This window comes from Palaemon carinicauda, chromosome 25 (genome assembly GCF_036898095.1).
Source record: "Palaemon carinicauda isolate YSFRI2023 chromosome 25, ASM3689809v2, whole genome shotgun sequence".
Taxonomy (NCBI): domain Eukaryota; kingdom Metazoa; phylum Arthropoda; class Malacostraca; order Decapoda; family Palaemonidae; genus Palaemon; species Palaemon carinicauda.
Genome location: NC_090749.1, coordinates 94,061,139 through 94,082,075, shown reverse-complemented (window position 1 = coordinate 94,082,075; position 20,937 = coordinate 94,061,139). Strand labels below are relative to the sequence as shown.

At 46.0% G+C, this 20,937-nt stretch overlaps 1 protein-coding gene and 1 pseudogene across 7 annotated transcripts in view; one reads left to right on the top strand and one right to left on the bottom strand.

Moving 5' to 3' along the window:
- Positions 1-20,937, top strand: part of LOC137618716 (zinc finger protein OZF-like) — a 912,062-nt gene that overhangs the window by 405,173 nt on the left and 485,952 nt on the right. Inside the window, exon 3 of one of the 7 annotated variants that reach the window (XM_068348876.1) lies at positions 20,811-20,937. This exon is cut by the window's right edge and continues 4 nt beyond it. The exons of the other annotated variants lie outside the window; for them this stretch is intronic. The gene's annotated coding sequence lies outside the window, so the exon portion shown is untranslated. The remainder of the gene's footprint in view (positions 1-20,810) is intronic. 7 annotated transcript variants of the gene reach the window in all.
- Positions 1-20,937, bottom strand: part of LOC137618715 (zinc finger protein 83 pseudogene) — a 637,840-nt pseudogene that overhangs the window by 161,732 nt on the left and 455,171 nt on the right.

The window sequence follows — 20,937 nt, the reverse complement described above, 5'->3', positions numbered from 1 at the left end:
AACAAACTTCAGGCTGGAACGGGGAATATTTTAGGTTAGGAAGTGCATTGAAATAGGATTAACAAAAAAAAAAGATTATTCAAATAATTGAGAGAGAAAAACAAATTTCATATTTGTGAAAATACAGGTCTACAAAACCAGGAGAGATAAATCTCTTTATACAGAACCTCTTTGGAATCAATCCTCTAACTATTTAATCTCCATATACAAGTAGAAATAAAGACCAACAGAAGTGTAAATATTTGGGCTAGATTCAAATGTAATATGACAGGTCACTTCAGTCAGGATCAAAGGGATTGTAAAACAATATTACCTATTTCTACATTCTCATTTTAACATCAGAAAGAGGCCCCTCCTCTAGATTGCATAGTCACACGAAAAAAAAAATAATTAATTCATTATAAGTCAGACAAGGGGTAAGAAGACCACAGGAGTTCATGTGCATCCTAGATCTAAAGCAGTGTTTCTTAAACTTTTTTTTGCAGCGGACCCCTTTTATTAAAATTACTCATGTAGCGGACCCTTTATTATTATAATTCTCCTCTTGAGTTTGAAAGTGTTTGCAGGTCATAATATACTGAAATTACAACTGAATTATTTATTAATGGCTTATCTTCAACATAAATGTTTATATTTTGCTTAACATAATTTCCACAACATTGATAATTTTGCATACAAATTTTCATGAACTTAACAGCAACGCTTCCTCCTCATATCTCACAACCATACTTAATGCGATGAATGATACTGTTTTTGCTGCCTCACTACTATGGGAATATCTGGCTCCAGTCTGCTGAGTTTCAGTCGCATGTCGGGTTCGACATTGATTCGGTTGCGCTTCTTCGTTTTAAGGTCAACCAGTGTAGAAAATCCAATTTCATAGTTGTACGTTGTTGGGAACGGCATCAAGTGTTTCAAAAGTAATTTCTGCAAGTCCAGGGTACTCTGGCTGGATTTGAGCCCAAAAATTGGCCAAACTTCTTTCCCTGAATAGGGTCTTCAGTGTCCCACTTGTTGCAATCTCGACAAGATTATCAGCTTCTTTTGATGACAGGTTGACACTGACCTTTTCTATATCTACTTTATCTGTAACAAATGGATTTCTAATCCACTCAAAGCTTGGGTCTGTTTCTTCAAAATATTTTCCTAACTCTGAGTGAAGGCCTTGCAGATGGACTTTGAAAGTTTGTGTTGTGTCAACATCTAGCTCTTCCTTGGAAGTAAGCAGGAAATCTGCTAATGAAGGAAAAGACTCAAAATCTTTGCGGTCAATGCGGCCGCACCACAAGTCCAGCTTCATTCGTGTTGCCTGTATTTTGTCCTGCACTTTAAAGATGATAGTATCTTTTCCTTGCAAAGACAGATTCAATCCATTTAGTGTACTGAAAATATCAGACAGGTATGCCAGTTTTGTGAGCCACTGGGTGTCATGCATTCGATTATAGAGGTCATGATGTTCATACAAGAAAATTTGCACTTCCTCACGAAGTTCAGAGACGGGAAAGAACTTTTCCCCATGTCAGCCAGCGAACCTCTGTATGGTAAAGAAGTTTTGTGTATTCGCTTCCCATCTCTTCTCACAGAACTGTAAATAAGCGGGTGTTCAGTGCTTTCCCTTTGATGAAATTGACAATTTTTACTGCCTCTTCCAGAACTGTTTTAAGACAGGTAGGCATATGTTTCACAGCAAGTTGTTCACGGTGAATGCAACAATGTGTTGCCTTTACCTGTGGTACAATGCTTTGTACCCGACTCACTAGGCCCCTTAGTTTACCAGTCATCGCAGTTGCACCATCTGTGCTGATTCCAACACATCGCGATCAGGAGAGTTCATTTTGGACAATAAAATTGTTAGCTACATTAGATAGCCTCTCCTGTTGTGTTTGTAGGAAGAGGATGACAGAAAAGAAATTCATCATGTACTTCCCCACAGTAAATGTACCTAACAAAGCACAAAAGATTGGCCTCGTTCCCTATATCTGTGGACTCGTCCAGTTGTAGTGAAAAATACAGACTGCTGTAATTGTGACACCAGCTGAACTTTCACATTTTCAGCCATTGACGTTATCCTTTTCTTGACAGTGTCGTTGGACAAAGGTATCTTGTTTATTTCTTTACTAGCCTTTTCTCCAAGCATGATCTCTGTCATTATCTCGGCTGCTGGTTTGACCAAAGTCTCGCCTATGGAATGCGCCTTTCCTGTTTTTGCAATTAATAACGACACTTTGTATGAAGATTCAGTGGTCTTTGCATTTTCTCCAGGTATAAAAAAAGATGAAGCTTCCTTTTTTCTGTGAATATCAAGTTCATTACATTTTCTTTGAAAAAATTCTATGGGTTTTCCCACATATTCCTTATGTCTGGACTTGAAATGTCTTCTGAGCTTTGAGGGTTTTATAGCCTCATTAGCTAATGTTTCATAGCACAAAACACACTGTGGGATAGGATCCTCACTGTTGTCTTGCCAAAAAAATCCAAGTTTCAAGTAATCACTGCAGTATTTACGCTTCTTTTTGGCTGTTTCTTGGTGTGTTTGCTTGTGCCCTACAGTAGTAACCAAGGCATCTGTACTGCTTTGGTTTGTGTCAGAGGTGTTCCCTTCGTCCATGGCATCTGTGCCTGCCTCCAGTAGGTTGAGCTGAGTTGCAATGTTAGCATCATTTTTTTCTTTAAGGCCAGTGCTGTCTTGGTTGTTGTTCTGGAATTCATTTTTTTTCTTCGTAAGTGAGCCTGTCTTGAGCCACAGATCCATTATCCTGATGCTAAAAAGTAAGCTAGGCTGTCTTCTAATGTTTATCCTGCAAGTAACTTGGCGAGGTCACAATGTCTAGTATTGGAAATTCTAATCTCAAAAAGGTAGGTAATAACGTTTAACAAATGGCATATAAATAATCAGTATGTTGTCATAAGCGTCCAGATGATTTTCTTACCTACAAAGAGGAGCACAAGCAACTGCCGTGTGTTCCTCACAGCAGCCTTAACGTCAACTGATATGTGGAGGGCGGCCGCACCACCGGGCATCAGTCAGTACAATGTTGCCAAATCATAAACACCACTGACTTCTATAAAGTTGTTTTTTTGTGTGTGTCTTTTTTGGAATTTTGTTGAGGATTTCACCCCAAGGGAGGAAGGCGGCATTACTTAAATTACTTCCATCCCAATGTGACTTAGCCACTGTAAAAAGCCATCAGAATTTGTTGCTACAAAAATAGGAATTTAGGACGTTCTGGCCGAAAATTTGACTGAAATCGATATTAAAAATTATCCTGCGGACCCCTTGGAATATTCCACAGACCCCTGGGGGTCCGCGGACCACACTTTATGAAACACTGATCTAAAGGATGCATACTTCCAGATCCCAATCCATCCGTCTTCAAAGAAGTATCTCAAAATCACACTAGACAACAAGTAATACCAGTTCAAGGTAATGTGCTTCGGTCTTTCCACAGCACCTCATGTTTTCACAAGAGTGTTCACCCTAGTGTCATTTCGGGCTCACAGAATCAGCATCCGTCTCCTATGCTATCTGGAAGAGTGGCCGAGTCTAGCAGACTCGGTGGCGCCCTTTCTTCAGCACAGTTACAAACTTCTGGGTCTTTGGCAAGATCTGGGAATCTTGGTTAACCTCAAGAAGTCATCTCTGCTTCCCTCTTAACAATTGATATACTTAGGAATGATAATAGACACCAATCTTCACAAAGCCTTCCCATCACACGAGAGGGTAGTGAAGCTGAGGAAGGTTGCAAGACCTTTCCTCAGACAAGAACTCCCACCCCAAAGGTGGTTATGTCTCCTCGGGCACCTATCATCCATGGCACGTCTAGTTCTCAACGCCTGCCTGAGAGGATACGATCTCTCCAATAATGGCTAAAGTCCAACTGGAATCCGGCCCTCGATTCCCCGGACATTGCGATCTCATGGGACCAGAAGAACGGACGGACTTCGAGTGGTGGGTGGCAGACGAGAATCTACTAAAGGATGTCGACCTTCTTGTCCCTCCCCCAGGACTTGATGCTCTTCTCAGATACATCAAAAGAAGGGTGGGGGCCCACATGCTGCACCACTCGACCTCCGGCCTGTGGTCAGAGTTCGAAAAGTACAGCACCAGCACATAAATCTCTTAGAGATGAAGGCTGCCTTTCTGGCCCTTCAACAGGTCCAGCAGTTCCTGGCAGGCCATTCAGGGTTGGTAATGAGTGACAACACAATAGTAGCTTACATCAACATGCAAGGTGGTACTTTTTTGCAGCCCCTATCCCATCTGACAGTAAAAATAGGGAGATGAGCATAATTCAACTCGGTGACCCTATTAGCTCCTTTCATTCCCAGCAAAAGTAATGTGCTTGCGGACAACCTGAGCAGAGTGACTCAGATGGTGGACTGTGAGTGGTCTTTGAATCATCTAGTAGCCAACAATGTCCTGACTTTGTGGGGTTCCCTGATGGTGGATCTGTTTACAACGGCCTTGAACTTCAGGCTCCCATTGTACTGCTCCCCAGTCCCTGAGCCCAAGGCTCTCTGGCAAGATACATTCCAACAACGGTGGAACAACATCAACATTTACGCCTTTCCCCATTCTTTCTGATGAAGACGGCACTCAACAAGACCGGAACATCAGTCAATCTCTCAATGACTCTCATAGCTCCGCTATGGCATCACGCAGAATGGTTCCCGGAACTTCTGCAACTCCTAACGGAGCTTGTGAGAGAGCTCCCTCCCAAAACTATCTACTCAGACAACCGCATGCCAGCATATTCCACAAGCCGTAGCTTCTAGACAACTTCATGCTTGGAGACTATCCAGCACCTCCTCACTCAGAGAGGATTTTCGCAACAAGTTAGGAAAAGGATGGCTGGACACCTGAGAATATCTTCAATTTCAGTCTACCTGGCAAAGTGGAATATCTTCTGTTGTTGGTGTCATGGAATGGGTATCTCTTTCCTCAATGCCACTATCCCAGCAATAGCAGAGTTTCTTGTGTAGTTGCGTGAGAAAACGCTCCTCTCAGTTTCGGAAGTAAAAGGTTTGTATCATTAGGAAAAATACAAATGACTTCCAAATTTGTCAGCTTTTATACATAAACTATAAAGAGAGACTTATGTCAGCCTCTTCAAGATGAAAACATTCCCTGAAAGTTTAAACTTCGGAAGTTCAACCGACTCAACTACCTGATTAGGAAGGTCATTCCGCAACTTGGTCACAGCTGGAATAAAACTTCTATAGTACTATTTTAGCATTGAACTAGTAGCTGGATTGACCACCAGTTTAGAACAGTAGCATACTTGGCATCAACCTGAGGCAGAGAAGAAATATATGCCTGTCACATGGTGTGGGCAATTAAATAATGATATGATGGGAGGCAGTGAATCAGACGATTTTTACATCGTAAGAGGATTCATTTTCTAAGTTAATTTTCACAACAAAAATGAGCCTAGATCTTCTTCAAAGTGAGTGAAATAGAACTTTTAATCTTGGGATTACATAACAGAAGAAATACAAGTTTCTCGCTGACTTTACAATTACTGGAACAATTATAATGGTAATTAACTTGTAAATAAAAGATACATAGGGGGAGAACGGATGCAGAGCAAGTTACTGTTAATCTGCTTCCATCAGTAGAATAGTAATTTACCTCAAGTCTCAATTCTGACTTATTAACTAAACATTACTGTCAAGCAAGAGTGAGGGACACACACATAATACTTGTCTCACGTTAGAAGTCTACTGCGATCACAACCTAGTGGAGTGTAATGGTCGCCCAGAGACGAAGGGGGCACACGTCTGTTTCCCGCGCCCGACTCCCCTAATTCTACTTCCAAGGGTGAGTTTTTATGGCACCTGTCTCTATGGGAGTCAGGTGCTTCTGCTTGGCGATAGGTGGTATCCTTCTGCTACGTGATAGCTGCGATCTATGTCGCCCAGATCTAGGTTGCCCCACCTCAAAGCCCCCCCAGCTTTTGTCCAACCTCCCTCATGCTTTGACCTGGGAAGTAAAAGAATGACAGCAGTTTACAGTCCACATGTGTGCAACTCTTTCTTCAGGCCCGTTGGCTTGTGACATAATTTAGGTTGAATTGATTCACACAATACCCATTTAACTCTTATATTTTGTCCTGTGACATACCAACCTCGTTCTTTCGGGATTGAAAGTGGTTGTGCATGTGGCACCCCAGTGGGCTAACTGGGGATTAAAGAGGATTGATGCAGTAGCGGCGCACTTTTCAAGCCAGGTAGAGATGTCTCGTTCACGAACATCGTCACTCCCTCTCGGGCTGGCTAATGGTATCGAGAACACTGTTAACAGGGGAGAAAGAAGTGTTGCGACTCTGCCGAGCAGTGAATTTCAATAGCGGTGTCCCTTCTAGATCAACTCTCTCAAGCTTCGTCCTCTCAGCCCAGTAAACCAGTGCCAAAGAAACTGCCGGTGAAGCCCAGACCGCCATCTGCTCGAGAAGGGATGGTGACTGTGCTCCATACTTTTGCCCTTCAACCTGGTTGTGCCAGGAAGGGTGGTAGAGGAAGCAGAGGTTGACAGGATTGGCAAATGCCTTTTCCAGCTGCAGCCAGTATTGGAATACCCATCGAGACATAAATGTGATTGGTAGTAGAAGTCCTTCAGATCGAACACTGCCTTCCTGTCATCTGTTCTCGTCCTTCTCTCATACACACTACGACGACGTTCCTGATATGTCCTCGGAAATGCCAAAACCCAGCAATCCAAGACCCGAGGTTCAAATCATTCTCTATCTCCTCCCTCAAAGATGCAACTAGCAAATGCAATGACCTAATTTTCTGTGGTGCTAAGATGCTGCAGCAAGAGAGCCCAACAAAGCTTTAGACCAGAGCACAGAAAGTCTGACCAATCTCATCTTCCTTCTCCTTTGTGGCAAAGCAGTTGCTTCGTTATGTGCTGGACCAGATGCTAGATGCAAGTGAGCCTCGCTGGCAAACAACTTCCACCTTAGGAAAGTCTACAGTAACAGGAAAAAGTACGGGCTCAATGCTGGCAGTCCTTATTGAATCGGCCGAGTGGACTTCAAGTGCATAAAGCACTTGCTGACAACAGACTCCATGTGTCGTGACATAATGCTCCCAAAGAGGCTCTTGGGGAGTACTGCCAACCACAGCGTAGGAACAGGTTGAGGCGTCTACAACACTCATCCACCAGGTGACCTGGTTTCTTGTACCAAATACACAAGTACAGTATCTCCTTTAGAGCTGAGGAGATCTATCCGGAGTGCGAGGTGGTGGCGAGTGCATTTCCGCAGGTGCAGGTTTGGGGACAGGTCTAGGAAGAGTGTGTTGATACACTTGGTCAGGTGCAGGTGAATGGTTGGGGGCAACCATGGCAATCCTGTCGCCCTATGAGCCATGCCATGACTGTCCCACACTGCTAATGGCCAAGTCCTCTGCCTTCTGGTTTCGCTGTAGTGATGCCTCGTTGAGTATACTTAACAGGTGTACGACATCCTGCCAGGTGTCTTGACGGCCAGCGGAGACATTGATAGTGGCCAGAGACTGCTCTAGCCAAGTCACAGCTTTGCTTGGAAGTGTTCTGAGGAACTTTCGCCTCAGCTCTCTCTGGTCCAAGCTACGCCGATGATATGCAGAACTGTACAAAGAGGCCAACCATACTGCTTAAATCTTCAGCAGTTCGCCCTCTTCACAGGTGGCACTGTTGAAATGGGCCTTCCTTTCTGCATCATGCCTCTCACGGGCTTCTCAGCACCAGTCGAGGACACATTCCTTCATGTGGCAGTACAGTATAAGATCTCGGGTCTCCCTATTGTTGAGAAAGCCTCCTTGATTTCCCCTTTCAGGAACCTTCCTAGCTCAGCGGTCCACCAGCCAGAGCTTCCTGTGGTATACCAACTGGCGCAGTAGGCCTCAAAATCCCTCAAGAATCAGGCGAAACTCTAGGCAGTTTTTAGCTGGAAGGTCCCAGGCTTGGGGCTCTTCCTGGAGTCGAGGGTCTTGAGCAGGTCAGACAGACGGCGATCTGACTGGAGGGGACAGACATGTTCAGTGAAGACAGTGTCGGCTGAACTGACACTGGAACAGGAGCTGGAGCTGTCCCCAGAAGTCACACTACCAGAATCTTTGCTGGTTGACTCCTGGGACAAGGTCAATGTATCAGGTATGGCTGATCTGGTGGTGTCCTTGGCCTGGCGTCTGCGCTTTGGGATGGCCCCTCTTTTGGCATGAACTAACTCAGCCGTGGCTACTGGAGCCTTTTCTGGTCTGCTGGACATCACTTGGTCACCCAAGAACTGCTCCTCTAGTCTTAGGCGGACTAAAAGGGTTAGTTGCTGGAACAGGCGAGAAGGCAAGAGGTCCACTCCAAGCAGGAGACTCCCAGAACCCAGGTACAGGTGGGAGTAACGGTAAGAACCCTGGAGGGGGCTAGAGACCTCCAATTACTGGCCCTGCTCCAGTTACAGGAATGGGCAGACCATTGATGTTCGGCCAAACCGGGGACGCTGAAGGAGCACTGGTGGTCACTGGTTGTGACCCCATTGGCAACGTGGTATGTTGGTGACGGCTCAACACTCTTTAACGCCGCCACCTGAAGTGTCAGTGACTTCACCTGAGTTGCCAGGTCTCTGACAATCGAGACGAGGCCTCCCACATCCCGACTAAGGCTCCTTTTAGCTTTTTGACCCTTGGTCGATGTATCCCGTGTCTGGGCACCAAAATTTTGTAATGGTTGGTGGACTGTGGTCAGATGTAGCACACAGGCTGCCTAGTATCCGAATGCAGGCCACACTCCAATGTTCACCACACAAAAAAGAAAAATGGTGGAATGCCCAGAAATCTGGGCAAAAGTAAGCAATCAAGAATGAACTAAGCACCTGATTTTATACTGGGCAAGGGGACCCAGCTAGAACCTCAAATTTCCCTATTATCTTTTCTTAGGTTCCATGTCTCTCTCCGCAGTGCTATGCATGGAATCCTAAATAAGAGGAGCAGTATACTCTCTAGGTAAGATATATTTTTATTTAAAGGTAATTGAACATTAGGAGAGGAAAAAATTAATATTATAAGGGAAGGGAAAAAGAAAACTTCAGGCTGGACGGGGGACATCTCACTTAAGGAAGCGTATTGAAAGAGGATTAACTAAAAAGATTATTACAAAATTAAAGAAGAAAAAAAAAGATACAATGATATTAAAATGCAGATATACAAAACTTGAAGGAGAGACATAAATATCTCCATACAGAACCTCTTAGGAATCAATTCTGTAAATATTTAATATATATATATATATATATATATATATATATATATATATATATATATATATATATATATATATATATATATATATATATATATATATATATATATATATATATATATACTCTATATATATATACTATATATATATATATATATATATATATATATATATTATATATATATATATATATATATTATATATATATATACTGTATATATATATATATATATATATAGGTATAATTAAAGACCAACCTAACAGTGTATATATTTGGGCTAAATTCAAATGTATTTTGAATTATTTCTTTAGTTAGGATCTAGGGATTATTAGACAAGGTTACGCATCTGACCTGTCTCTATATTATCACTTTTACATCAGAAAGACAAAAACATTATGTAATATATTAAGAAAATGCTTGTTATCCTCAGTGCTACACTCAAAAGGGATGGCTAAATATCACATACAGTATAGTAACTTCCTAAAGCCATGCTACAGAAATCTACATATTATAGTACCTTAATGAACGCCACAGTGTGTACGGTGCTGTTGTCCAATGATCTCGCCAAGCAACACCACTGCTGCAATAAATATCCAGACACAAAAGTTATCAGCAGCCAACCTTGGCAATTATTATAAAGACAGAGTTCCAAGCCGGTGGCATAAGAAAACTACAAGCTTAATGCAGAACCCGACAACATTAGGGTTAACAACCTATGCAGTGGGTCAACAGGGTCTGGACATAAATCTCCAACTACCTTCTGATAATGGAGACACAAATGTATTGTTTTTTTCACCCAAGTGTCCACTGCACTAATATCCTAAGAATCCCTCCCTCCTTATAAATCACCTGGAGCTTTCAAATTCCTCTACTTGACTCCCTACTGCGTGTAGGGTATTATCGCTGTTACCTGTTAAGAGAAACTATAACAGATTAAGTCATTTTTAAGGGGCGCTTGAGACTTAACTAAACTACTGTAGCAAATAAATAAAATTGACAATTTTAAAAGCAATAGGTATTTATCCTAACATACAAACAATTAGATTTTTTTCACACAAACCCTTATTCATTGTAGTGTGAGCAGGGTAACCCATACTACTCAAATCCCCCCCCCCCTTCCACTAACTAGCAGTGGGGTAGATATACCTCTCTAAAAGTCTTATGGGTAGTTCCCAGCTTTGCCTGAAGTATATTCCCTATAAAGAATTCAAGGTTTGTATCGTTAGGTAAATACAAATTACTTCCAAATTTGCAATTTTTCTTAACTATACAAACCCCTCTACTTTAACAACGAGAAAGTCCAGCTTTCGCTGCGTCAGAATGTAAAAACAATTGTTTTACTTAATGCAGCGGGCGTTTGAGCCCAATGGTGGTGTTTTGGCTCGGCATGCCTCCGGGATGTTGTTAGTTCTTCAGTCCTATTTTGGTTGACATCAGATAACTAACTTTTGTTGATCTCTGATTTTTTCCGTAACTGACTTACAAACCACGCTATTTAATAGGGGTTATTACTTTCGGCGTAGCTGAAAAGACGAGCTATTAGAATTTTAATGAGGGTTTACTACCCCCATCGCTAGTTCGCGGGGGGGGGGGGGGGTAGGGAGCTGAGCCCACTTTTACTTTGGCTCAGGTGGTGATCGGACGTGTCCGCTCTCACCCTCGCCTCTTTGACAGCCATTAATGCTTTTTGTCTTTTTACTTACTTTTTCTTATACTTGTAATATATATATATATATATATATATATATAAACATTCTTTATGTTTATGTATATATTTGTGTATAGAAATGTAGTAAGTTTTCTTTTCAGTATTTGTGCTGTGTGTGTAGTGTACGACAACGTCACCGGCGTAGTGCTAGGCCACCGCGGTTTCACATCATGGGGTGCGGCCTCTCCCTCTTGGTCCTTCGGTAGTTCCTTCGGCTTTCCGTTAACTCGGCCGCCATGGGGAATCGTCATCGCTGGACTTTCTTCATTCATCTATTATCTTCGCTGTTCCTCCTTTCCTACGGGGAACTTGGTTTCTCAGCGAAGGGAATGTGGGAGTTTAGATTGACTACAGTCTCTCTCTCTACTCCAGGTCGTTCACCTCTTACTATTACTACGTACTATTACGGAAGCTTCTTTCCCGTTGCGGGTTGGGTTGCTATTCCGTTTATTTGTCTCAATTATTTTTAATGAAATCTAATTGTATTTTCAACTTTTCAGCTTCTCTTGGAGAACACTTCCCTTCGGGGGTCAGTGGTTCTTACTATCTGTGATCATTCTTAGATGAATTACATAATTATAATTCTGTTATAATTCTGTTTTTGTTACAGTTCTCTGCCCTCCCCCTTCTCCCGTGAATGTCAGTGGGGGAGGAGAGCGCATACTTAATTTTTAATTCTTATGTTTTGCTTTTCGCTCGGGGTTACTCTTCGAGTCTTCGGAGTTCCTCCCGGGGGAATTTCTGTTAAATAATTATTTAACTTTATTTTCCCAGTTAACTATGCAGTTTTTCTTCGTTTGATTAAAGTGTGCCAACGAAACAGAGCTGTCCTGTTTGTGCCCGGGGAGTCTGCTGTCGCTGCCGTCTCTCTAGGACATCGTCATGGGCGTTATCCCTTCTCTTAGAAGTCCTCCCATGACAACTGTCAGCTCTTTAGTTCATCTTAGAACGCTAAGGAGGTTTGCCTCCAGGGGTAGGTAACTTCCCTTCCGAGGGAGGTTCCCTTCCCTGGTGTGAGAGCTTCCCCCTGCAGAGGGGGAACTTCTCATACCTTAATTATTCCTGGATGGGTTTTCCTGGTCCTCTGGCAGTTATGCTCTTGGTGCTGAGCGACCGCACTTGTAACCATGCTCAAGGAGCTGAGCGGTTGCAAGGCTGGGCGCATGAAAACTTCAGGTGGCTATGCTCTTGGGGCTGAGCGGTCGCACCTGCAGCTATGCTCAATGGGCTGAGCAGCTGCAGGATCAGTCTGGTGATCTCTCTCGTTCACGAGGGAGGCCTCTCTTAAGGACTCCTCTTTGAAGGATTGCTCCTTATAGGTCAGCTTGCTGATCCAACGGCCCTAAGGGGCGCCATCACCAGTGTCTTCAAGTCTCTTCTACGAAGTGTTCACCTCTCTCGTTCGCGAGAGAGGCCACTCATAGAGACCTCTCTTCGTAGGATTGTTCCTGATTAGACCAGCCATCTCCTAGACCTGCTGTCCTGCCGTCTCCGTTCCTGGCTGCTGACGCTATGGGCGCCCTCGCACCCCGTTATCCAACGGGCACCGGTCCCTTCCGGACAAAAGGGGCTTCCTCACATTGTGAGTAAGTCCCTTAAGCGCCAGGTATCCCCTGCGCGTCAACGTTCTCTGGCACGCTCGGTTGCCTGCTGTTCCTGCTGTTCCTGAGACTGCCATCCAGAGACATCCTGTTCTAGGGACTGCGCGCCAACGTTCACCTGCACATCAGCGCACATCGTTGGAGTTTCCTGTGATAGCACACAGGCGCTTACCAGTGATTCAGCCTGCGAGTGTCTCCTAGTCTCTTCTACGAAGGGCACCTCTCCCGTTCGCGGAAAAGGTCTCCCATAGAGACCCTTCCTCGGAGTATCAAGCAGATCTTCCAGTGTTGAGCCAGCTGACCTACCGATCTTCCAGCGCTTCCTTGCACTGCAACGAAGGACTTCGGCTCTGGACTCTGAAGCAGTCCTGCCTACGGTCCTCATTGGGGGATGACCGCCACTTTTTAAGGACACATTCCAGTTCCTGATCGTCCTGTCAGCTGACCCTGCATCCTAGCGCAGTAAACGCGCGCGCGTGCGTGCTCGCCGATGATCTTCTTATGCCAACGATCTTCGTACGCGCGCAAGCGCCGACGATCTTTTTTCGCGCGCAAGCGCTGATGATCTTTCACGCGCAAGCACCGACGACCTTCTTACGCGTGCCAGCGCTGACTATCTTCAAGTGCCGACGATCTTCTTTCGCACGCAAGCACTGACGATCTTCTTTCGCGCGCAAGCGCTGACAATCTTCTTTCACGCGCAAGCGCCGACGATCTTTGAGCGCCGACGACCTTCTTACGCGTGCCAGCGCCGACGATCTTTGAGCGCGCAAGCGCTGACGATCTTCCTACGCGCGTAAGTGCCGACGATCATCCGTGTGCGGGCACCGATGGTTTCCCGCACGCGCTCGCCAATCTTCTAACGCGCGCGAGCTCCAACGATCTTCTTACGCGCGCAAGCGCTGGCGATCTTCAAGCGCCGATGACCTTCTTTTGCACGCAAGCACTGACGATCTTCTTTCGCGCGCAAGCGTCGACGATCTTCGAGCGCCGACGACCTTCTTACGCGTGCCAGCCCAGACGATCTTCTTGGCTGACGATCTTCCTACGCGCTTAAGTGCCGACGACCGTCCGCGTGCAGGCACTGATGGTTTCCCGCGCGCGCTTGCCAATCTTCTAACGCGCACGAGCGCCAACGATCTTCTAGCACCGACGATCTTCTTAAGCGCGCAAGCGCCGACGATCTTCTTAAGCGCGCAAGCGCCGACGATCTTCAAGCGCCAACGATCTTCTTACGCGCGCAAGCGCCGACGATCTTCTTACACGCGCAAGTGCCGACGATCTTCTTATGCGCGCAAGCGCCGACGATCTTTTTCGCGCGCAGGTACCGATGGTCTCCCGCACGCGCACCAATAGTCTTGCTCGCTCGCGCGCACCAACAAACTCCTACACGCTGCAGCACGCTCCAACATTCTGGTCCACACGGCCTCTTCATTCTGATCCTGCACATCAATATGATTCCTGCGCACTCTATGAAGTCTCGCGCGCGAGCATGCGAGCGTTTTCACCAGTCTCTCGCGCGCGAGCCCAGGGTATTCCCGCGCGCGCGCATCAGCGCTTAGACAGTCTCTCGTGCGCGACCCCCTGGTATTCCCCAGCGCGCTCCCTAACGCAATCACCAATACCCTCCCCTACGCGAGGCTGCCGGACATCGCGCGGTAAGGGTGCCATTTCCACATTCCCCTCCCCCAAGCACAGAACAGCACGCTTGCTGGTGGGGGGTAAGGTTCCAGAAAGGCCCAGGGACATGCCTTCCTTATCTTTTTACAGTCGATTTCCCTTCCAGAGGGAGTGTCTGACAGCTCAGTCGTCAGACGGCAGCCTGGTTTGGGACTCTAATCAGAGCGGTAGCACAGGCTTTTAAGCCGTTCTCTCTGAGTTGAGCCACAATCCTTGGCTACATCCACTCCCCCGTTGAGGAAAAGAGGAGTTTCGGACGAGGTAACGTCTACAAGGTCGTAGCTGTCTCCTCGTAAGTCTTCGAGGCAGGCACTCTCCCCCCTCAGACTTTTCTCCCTCACCTTCGAACGAAGTTTTCCCGCCCTCAGAAGAGTCACGGGAGGTGAGACGTTCCCCAATCACACCATTAAGGGAAACCCCACCTCGCGCGGTAAAGTCTTCTCGAATAGGGGTGGAGAAGAGCCTGCCTCCGTCGTGGTTGGAGTCCTACATCCCTCCCTGGAGGGAGTCAAAGGACTCCAAGACAGTAACGGGAGTCCCCTAGCACCAAAATCTACAGGCTCAGACATTCTTTCGTTATGAGAACGAACTTGTTTGAGCCTAAGGACGTGAAGCAGGCGGCTGAGAGGTGTAGGAAGTCACCAAGACTCCCTCCTATATGGGGCTTTGACATTCAAGCCCTATAAACCTCCAGCACCTCAGCAACCACGTCCCACCAAAACAACGGCAGCCAAGACAGTGGGGCCTAAGCCCTTTCCGGTCAAGGATAAGAAAGGCAATTAGTCCCCCAGGGGAGGGAAGAATCCTAGAAGGAGCAGCCGAGGCCGCAAACGCTAGGATTGCCAGTTCCCATGCATGTCCGCCAGTGGCGGGATACTTACAAGGTTGCGCAGACAGGTTGCGGCAACTCAGGGCCGTTTACTGGACAATTTCCGTAATCAGTCAGGGATATCGCGTCCTGTTCACAACACATCTACCTCCCCTGAGGACGAATCCGGTGCCATTTAATACCCTTGTCATGGGATCAGCAAGGCGGCAAACTCTGTGGGCAGAGGTCCAGATTAAAGCATAGTCCGGTCAGCTTGGAGACCACAGACACAGTCAGTCTGGCAATAAACTGCAAGACTTCTTGTATATTCTGGACCTGAAGGCCGTGTACTTCCAGATTCCAGTCCATCCGTCTTCAAGGAAGTACTTAGGATTCAGCATAGACTACAAAGAGTACCAGTTCAAGGTGCCGTGTTTCGGTCTCTCCACAGCACTACAGGGTTTCACCGGACTGTTCACCCTAATTTCATCATGGGTACTCAGGATCGGCTTCCGTCTCCTCCATTATCTGGATGACTGCCTGATCCTAGCAGACTCGGAGTCATTCCCTCTTTGACACCGAAACAAACTTCTACGACTTTGCCAGGATCTAAGGATCATGGTAAGTCTCGAGAAGTCCGCTCTGCTGCCCAATCAATGACTGGTTCACCTAGGCATGATTATAGACAACAATCTCCATAACGCCTTTCCATCAGACGACAGGATAGCAAAGGTGAGACGAGTCGCAAGCCCTTTCCTCAGACGAGAAGAGTTTCCAACCCAATCGTGGTTGCGTCTCCTCGGTCACCTTTCACCCTTGGCTCGTCTAGTTCTCTACGGTCGCCTCAGGATGAGGTCTCTCCAGGGCCGACTCAGGTCCTAGTGGAATCAAGGCTGCGATTCCCCGGACACCTATGGATCCTGCGGAACGGACGAATCGCCAGTGGTGGGTGGCAAGCGAGAACCTACGAAGGAAAATGGATCTTCTCGTTCCTTCCTCCGGTTTGGATGCAGTTTTCGGACACCTCAAAGGAAGGGGGGGGGGGGTCCACGTTCTGTACCACAGGACCTCGCACCTGTGGTCAGAATCGGAAAAGGGCCTCCATATAAATCTGCTAGAGATGAAGGCCGTCTTCCTGGCCCTTCAACAGTTCCAACAAGGACCTGGCGGATCACTCTGGGGGTGTGATGAGCTACTTCACCACAGTAGTGGCTTACATCAACAAGCAAGGAGGTACCTTTTCAAGCAGCTATCCCATCTCTCAGTAGAGATACTGAGATAGATCGAAGTCCACTCGATTCCTCTATCGGCTCGCTTCATCCCAGACAAAGGGAATGTGCTCGCCGACGGTCGAAGCAGAGCTTCTCAGATAATGAGTACCGGGTGGTCTTCGGATCATCCAGTAGCCAACAAAGTCCTGACTTTGTGGGGTTACCCGACTGTGGATCGGTTCGCTACAGCACTGACCTTCAAGCTCCCACTGTATTGCCCCCAGTCCCAGATCCCAAGGCTCTCTGGCAAGATGCCTTACAACAACGGTGGGACAGCACCGACGTGTAAGCTTTTCCCTCGTTCTGTCTGATGAGGAGGATGCTCAACAAGACCAGAATATCGGTCAATCTCTCGATGACCCTTTTGTGGCTCATCACGCGGAATGGTTTCCGGACCTTCCGCAATTCCTAACGGAACTTCCGAGAGAACTCCCTCTACGGCACAACCTACCCAAACAACCACATGCCAACATCTTTCTCAAAGCCGTAGCTTCGCTTCGACTTCAAGCCTGGAGACTATCCAGCATCTCCTCGCTAAGAGAGGATTGTCGCAACGAGTTGCGAACGAGATGTCTGGACACCTGCGTAGATCATCCGCAGGGGTCTACCAGGCAAAGTGGCGAGTTCCTGTGGTTGGAGTCGTGAGGGGTATCTCTCCACTCGATACAACTATTCCAGCAATAGCGGAGTTCTTCGTATGTTTGCGGGAAGAATTCTCCTTTCAGTTTCGGCAATGAAAGGCTATTGCTCAGCCTTAAGTCAAGCCTTCAGGCTCAAAGGAGTGGATATTTCTCTCTCGCTGGAATCTTCCCTACTCAGACGAAGATATGATCTTACCTGCCCTCAGTCGGAAGTGAGACCTCCTCAATGGAATATGGTTCGAGTTCTCAGGCCTCTTAAGAGACCTCCCTACGAACCATTTCACCAGGCTTCAGATCGCCACCTAACTTGGAAGGCAGTGGTCATACTAGAATTGGCCTCGGCCAAGCGAGTCAGTAAACTTCATGGTCTCTCGTATGACATCGCCCATGCAAGGGGATGAGAGGAGGTAACGTTCATATTCATCTCTAAGTTTGTGGCTAAGACACAGAATCCGGGAGTGCCGGATCTTCGATTCGACTCTTTCCAGATTTTGAGTCTTCGTTCTGTAACAGATGACCCAGACTTTCCCCTACTGTGTCCAGTAAGGAGTCCGAGGTTATATCTCAAAGAACGGCTGCATTTTTCCCCAAGTGCAAGCTTTGTTTGTGAGCACTGGGAGAACAAAGAGGAGGGTCACCAAGAATACCATCTCGGCATGGATTCGTAGGGCGATCCATTTGTCCCTGAATCCAGACCCTCCGTCATGTCGCCTTAGAGAGCATGATGTCGGGCGTAGCTACGCCCCTGGCCTTCAAGAAGAACTTTTCAGTGACGCAGGTTCTACAAGCAGGAGTGTGAAAGCATCAGACGACCTTCACAGCCCACTACCTGCAAGACGTGACCCACAGGAGGCTCGATACTTTCTCTATCGGCTCTGTGGTGGCTGCACAAGAGCTGGTTTAAACCTCAGGCTCCTTAATGGACAAGTAGCAGAAGGTTGAGGGCATTGTTACCTGGTTTTAGTCTGCATGAAAGAAAAGTTATGTCTGGCCCATATCCTTTTCTTCATCCTCCCTTCTCTTGGGGAAAGCAGCATCCTTGGTTCTCTGCACAGCTGACCTCAAACCACTGCGGGTAAACCATGTTTCCTTGTGTTCCTAGTATTAAGTTAATACTGTCACGTCCCCTTACCCTGACGAGGTGGTATTGGGAAAGTCCTAGCCTAAAGTTTTCCATCTAAAGAACTTCAGGTCAACTTCCTAGGACGAGTCACACATAATCCTTCACACACAGCTTATGTAGGACGCAGCCCTTGCATAGCAAGGTGCGAGCGAGGTGCAGGGACTCTTTATTGTTGAGTGCTGACACACTCAGATAATGAGTCCCCGGGCAAAGCCAAAAGCCAGTATGGCTGGGACTTTTCCACCCTTCCTAAGGGTTGAGTCCCCCATATTAAATAGCGTGGTTTGTATTTCAGTTACGGAACAAATGACAAATTCGGAGATAATTTGTATTTTTCCTAACTATACAAACCTTAGCTATTTAATCAAACTTGCCCGCCAGCCCTATCCCCGTGAAGTCCTACCTCTAAGCAAAGTGAGCTCAGCACACAGGTGTGTGAGGGGGAAGGGTAGCAAGCTACCCCTCCCTATCCCCCGTTAACTAGCGATGGGGGTAGTAAACCTACGTTAAAATTCTAATGGCTCGTCTTTTCAGCTACGCCGAAAGTAATACCATATTAAAAGCTAAGGTTTGTATAGTTAGGAAAAATACAAATTATCTCCGAATTTGTCATGTTTTGATTAATGTAGCGGGCGTTTGAGCCCAATGGTGGTATTTTTGCTCTGCATGCCTCTGGGATGTTGTTAGCTCCTCAGTCCCATTTTGGTTGGCATCGGATAACTAACTTTTGTTGTTCTCTGGTTTTGTTGAAGTGATGATTGTAGACCAAGAGCGGCCATAGATTCGGCTTTGTCCTGGAATTGAGGAAAGGATGTGCAATAATTTCACGAGCGAACATCATGTGGATCTTCGCACGATCTGTAAGTACAGTACTCAGGACTTCGCGTGTCCTGAATGCTGGACTTGGGCTACCAAACAATGGTTCGAATACAGCATGGTTAAAGAAAATGAAGACGGCAATAAAAGACAAGCATTCTGGCTCATCGGAATTTGATACATTGCCTTCGGCTTCGCACATTTCACACACGTCGAAGCTAACACAAGAAAATATTCAAGGAATGGAAGATCCATTGTCGAAGGTTAATGACAAGTTGGCAAAGGAGTTGTGGTCTTCCTTAGTATGGAGTAAAATTCCATCATTAGAGAACTTCTAGAAGTTGCAAAAATATGCTCTTCTGGATGACAAAGAGTTGGCAAGTCTCCTGGCTCCCTCTCTCTCCACATCCTCCTTCAACTCTTTCATCAGTCCCAGGTCCAAGTTTCTCTCCCCTGGAGGCTCCTCCTTATTCCCCTGCTACAAGAACATGGAATATATTTGGACCTGGATAGGACACTACGTTACTACAAAGACATCATGATCATACACCTTCCCTGGACAGGGAGGAGCAAGAAGTGAAACAAGAGAGATCGCCAAAAGATCGGAATTGGCCTCTGATTGGGACCCAAAGACCCTTTCGTCTGACGTAATCCTAGTACTCACGAAGGTCTCTCGCTGTAACAATCATCAATATGAAGAAGAGTGCCACGTGACGTATTGGGGTTTACTCGCCCATATTACAGTTACCAAAAGATTGTCATCAATACATGGATGATCCTTTTAAAATTTGTGATTTTTTGATGCAGGCTTATCTGTTAGCATTCCTGGCTACTTGTTCTGAGGGTAGAGTTTTATAAGAAGAATAGAAAGAAAACTAAGAGATTCGTCAGCTTTTGACGTGATAACGTCAAAGCTTATGCCAAAATAACTCTTTTGTAGGTCCCTTCTCCTGCCTTCGTGGCCTATAGTGTTTCCTTCGTATTCCTCTAAGCTTAGGTTCTTGAGAGGAATTCGTTAAGAGGGGGGGGGGGGAAGATAGAACCCCGGCTTGTGCTGGGAGAATGCTTCATGAAAAATTGAAGAATCACCTTTTCCAGCAAAGGTAATTCTGTACTCTTTTAAATTTCTTTGGAAGTCTTCATTCTGCTGTACTGACTGACATCTGGGAGCACTTACCCTATGGAAGTTTTGGCCTTCCTTGGGCATCACTGATGTTCCATCTGTGGAGGCGCCAGAGGACGTGACATCCGGCGACGTGATTTCGTCTGCTGTTGAGAAGAATTGCTGTAGCCATCTCCCAAGATCTCAACTTTGAAGACTGATAACAAGAAGAAGCGTACGCGTTTCTCTTCCATTTTTATCTCTTTGTTTTCTTCTTGAACCCTTCAACCTCATCCTCCACTGCTGACCCTTTTGATGCCATGTCTTCTACCCCAAAGAAGTAGTCGTCAAAGTTCAATAAGACCCTTCTGTCGCAGTCTCGTGAGATTCCAATCGATCACTCCGCACGTACAGTACGAGCGAGAGAGACGATGCTGTTCCGAGAACCAACCCGGCTCGTTAAATTTCAACGGCTCTCCCGGCTTCATTGGAATCATTCTGTACTCCTATTAAGAGACTCAGGTTTGTATGGTAGTTTGGAAAAATATGATTACTTTTGAAATTTGAGACATAAAGTAGCTTCAAAATTTATTTGCTCCTACAAATACACATTTCTCTTTTATTATGGGTATATCACTCTGGCTTAGCTGGAAAACGAGCCATAACCTCGGGTAAAATGTTTTTGGTTTTTTTTCCAACATAACCATAGTATAGACAAATGGTTTGTGTGGTTGGGAAAATTGGAAATTATTCCAAATTTGTCATTTATCTCTAGCTGTGCAATTCTGTGTCCTTTACCACCTCAACCCCACTCCTTTCAGTTCCGAGACAAAGATCAAGAGTAAAGAGTCTTTGACAGAAAAGTGGGCGCGGCTACTGTGCAGACTCACATGCACTACATATCTCATTAAAGGATCAATGGCCCTTACAACATTGCTGCAGACGTAC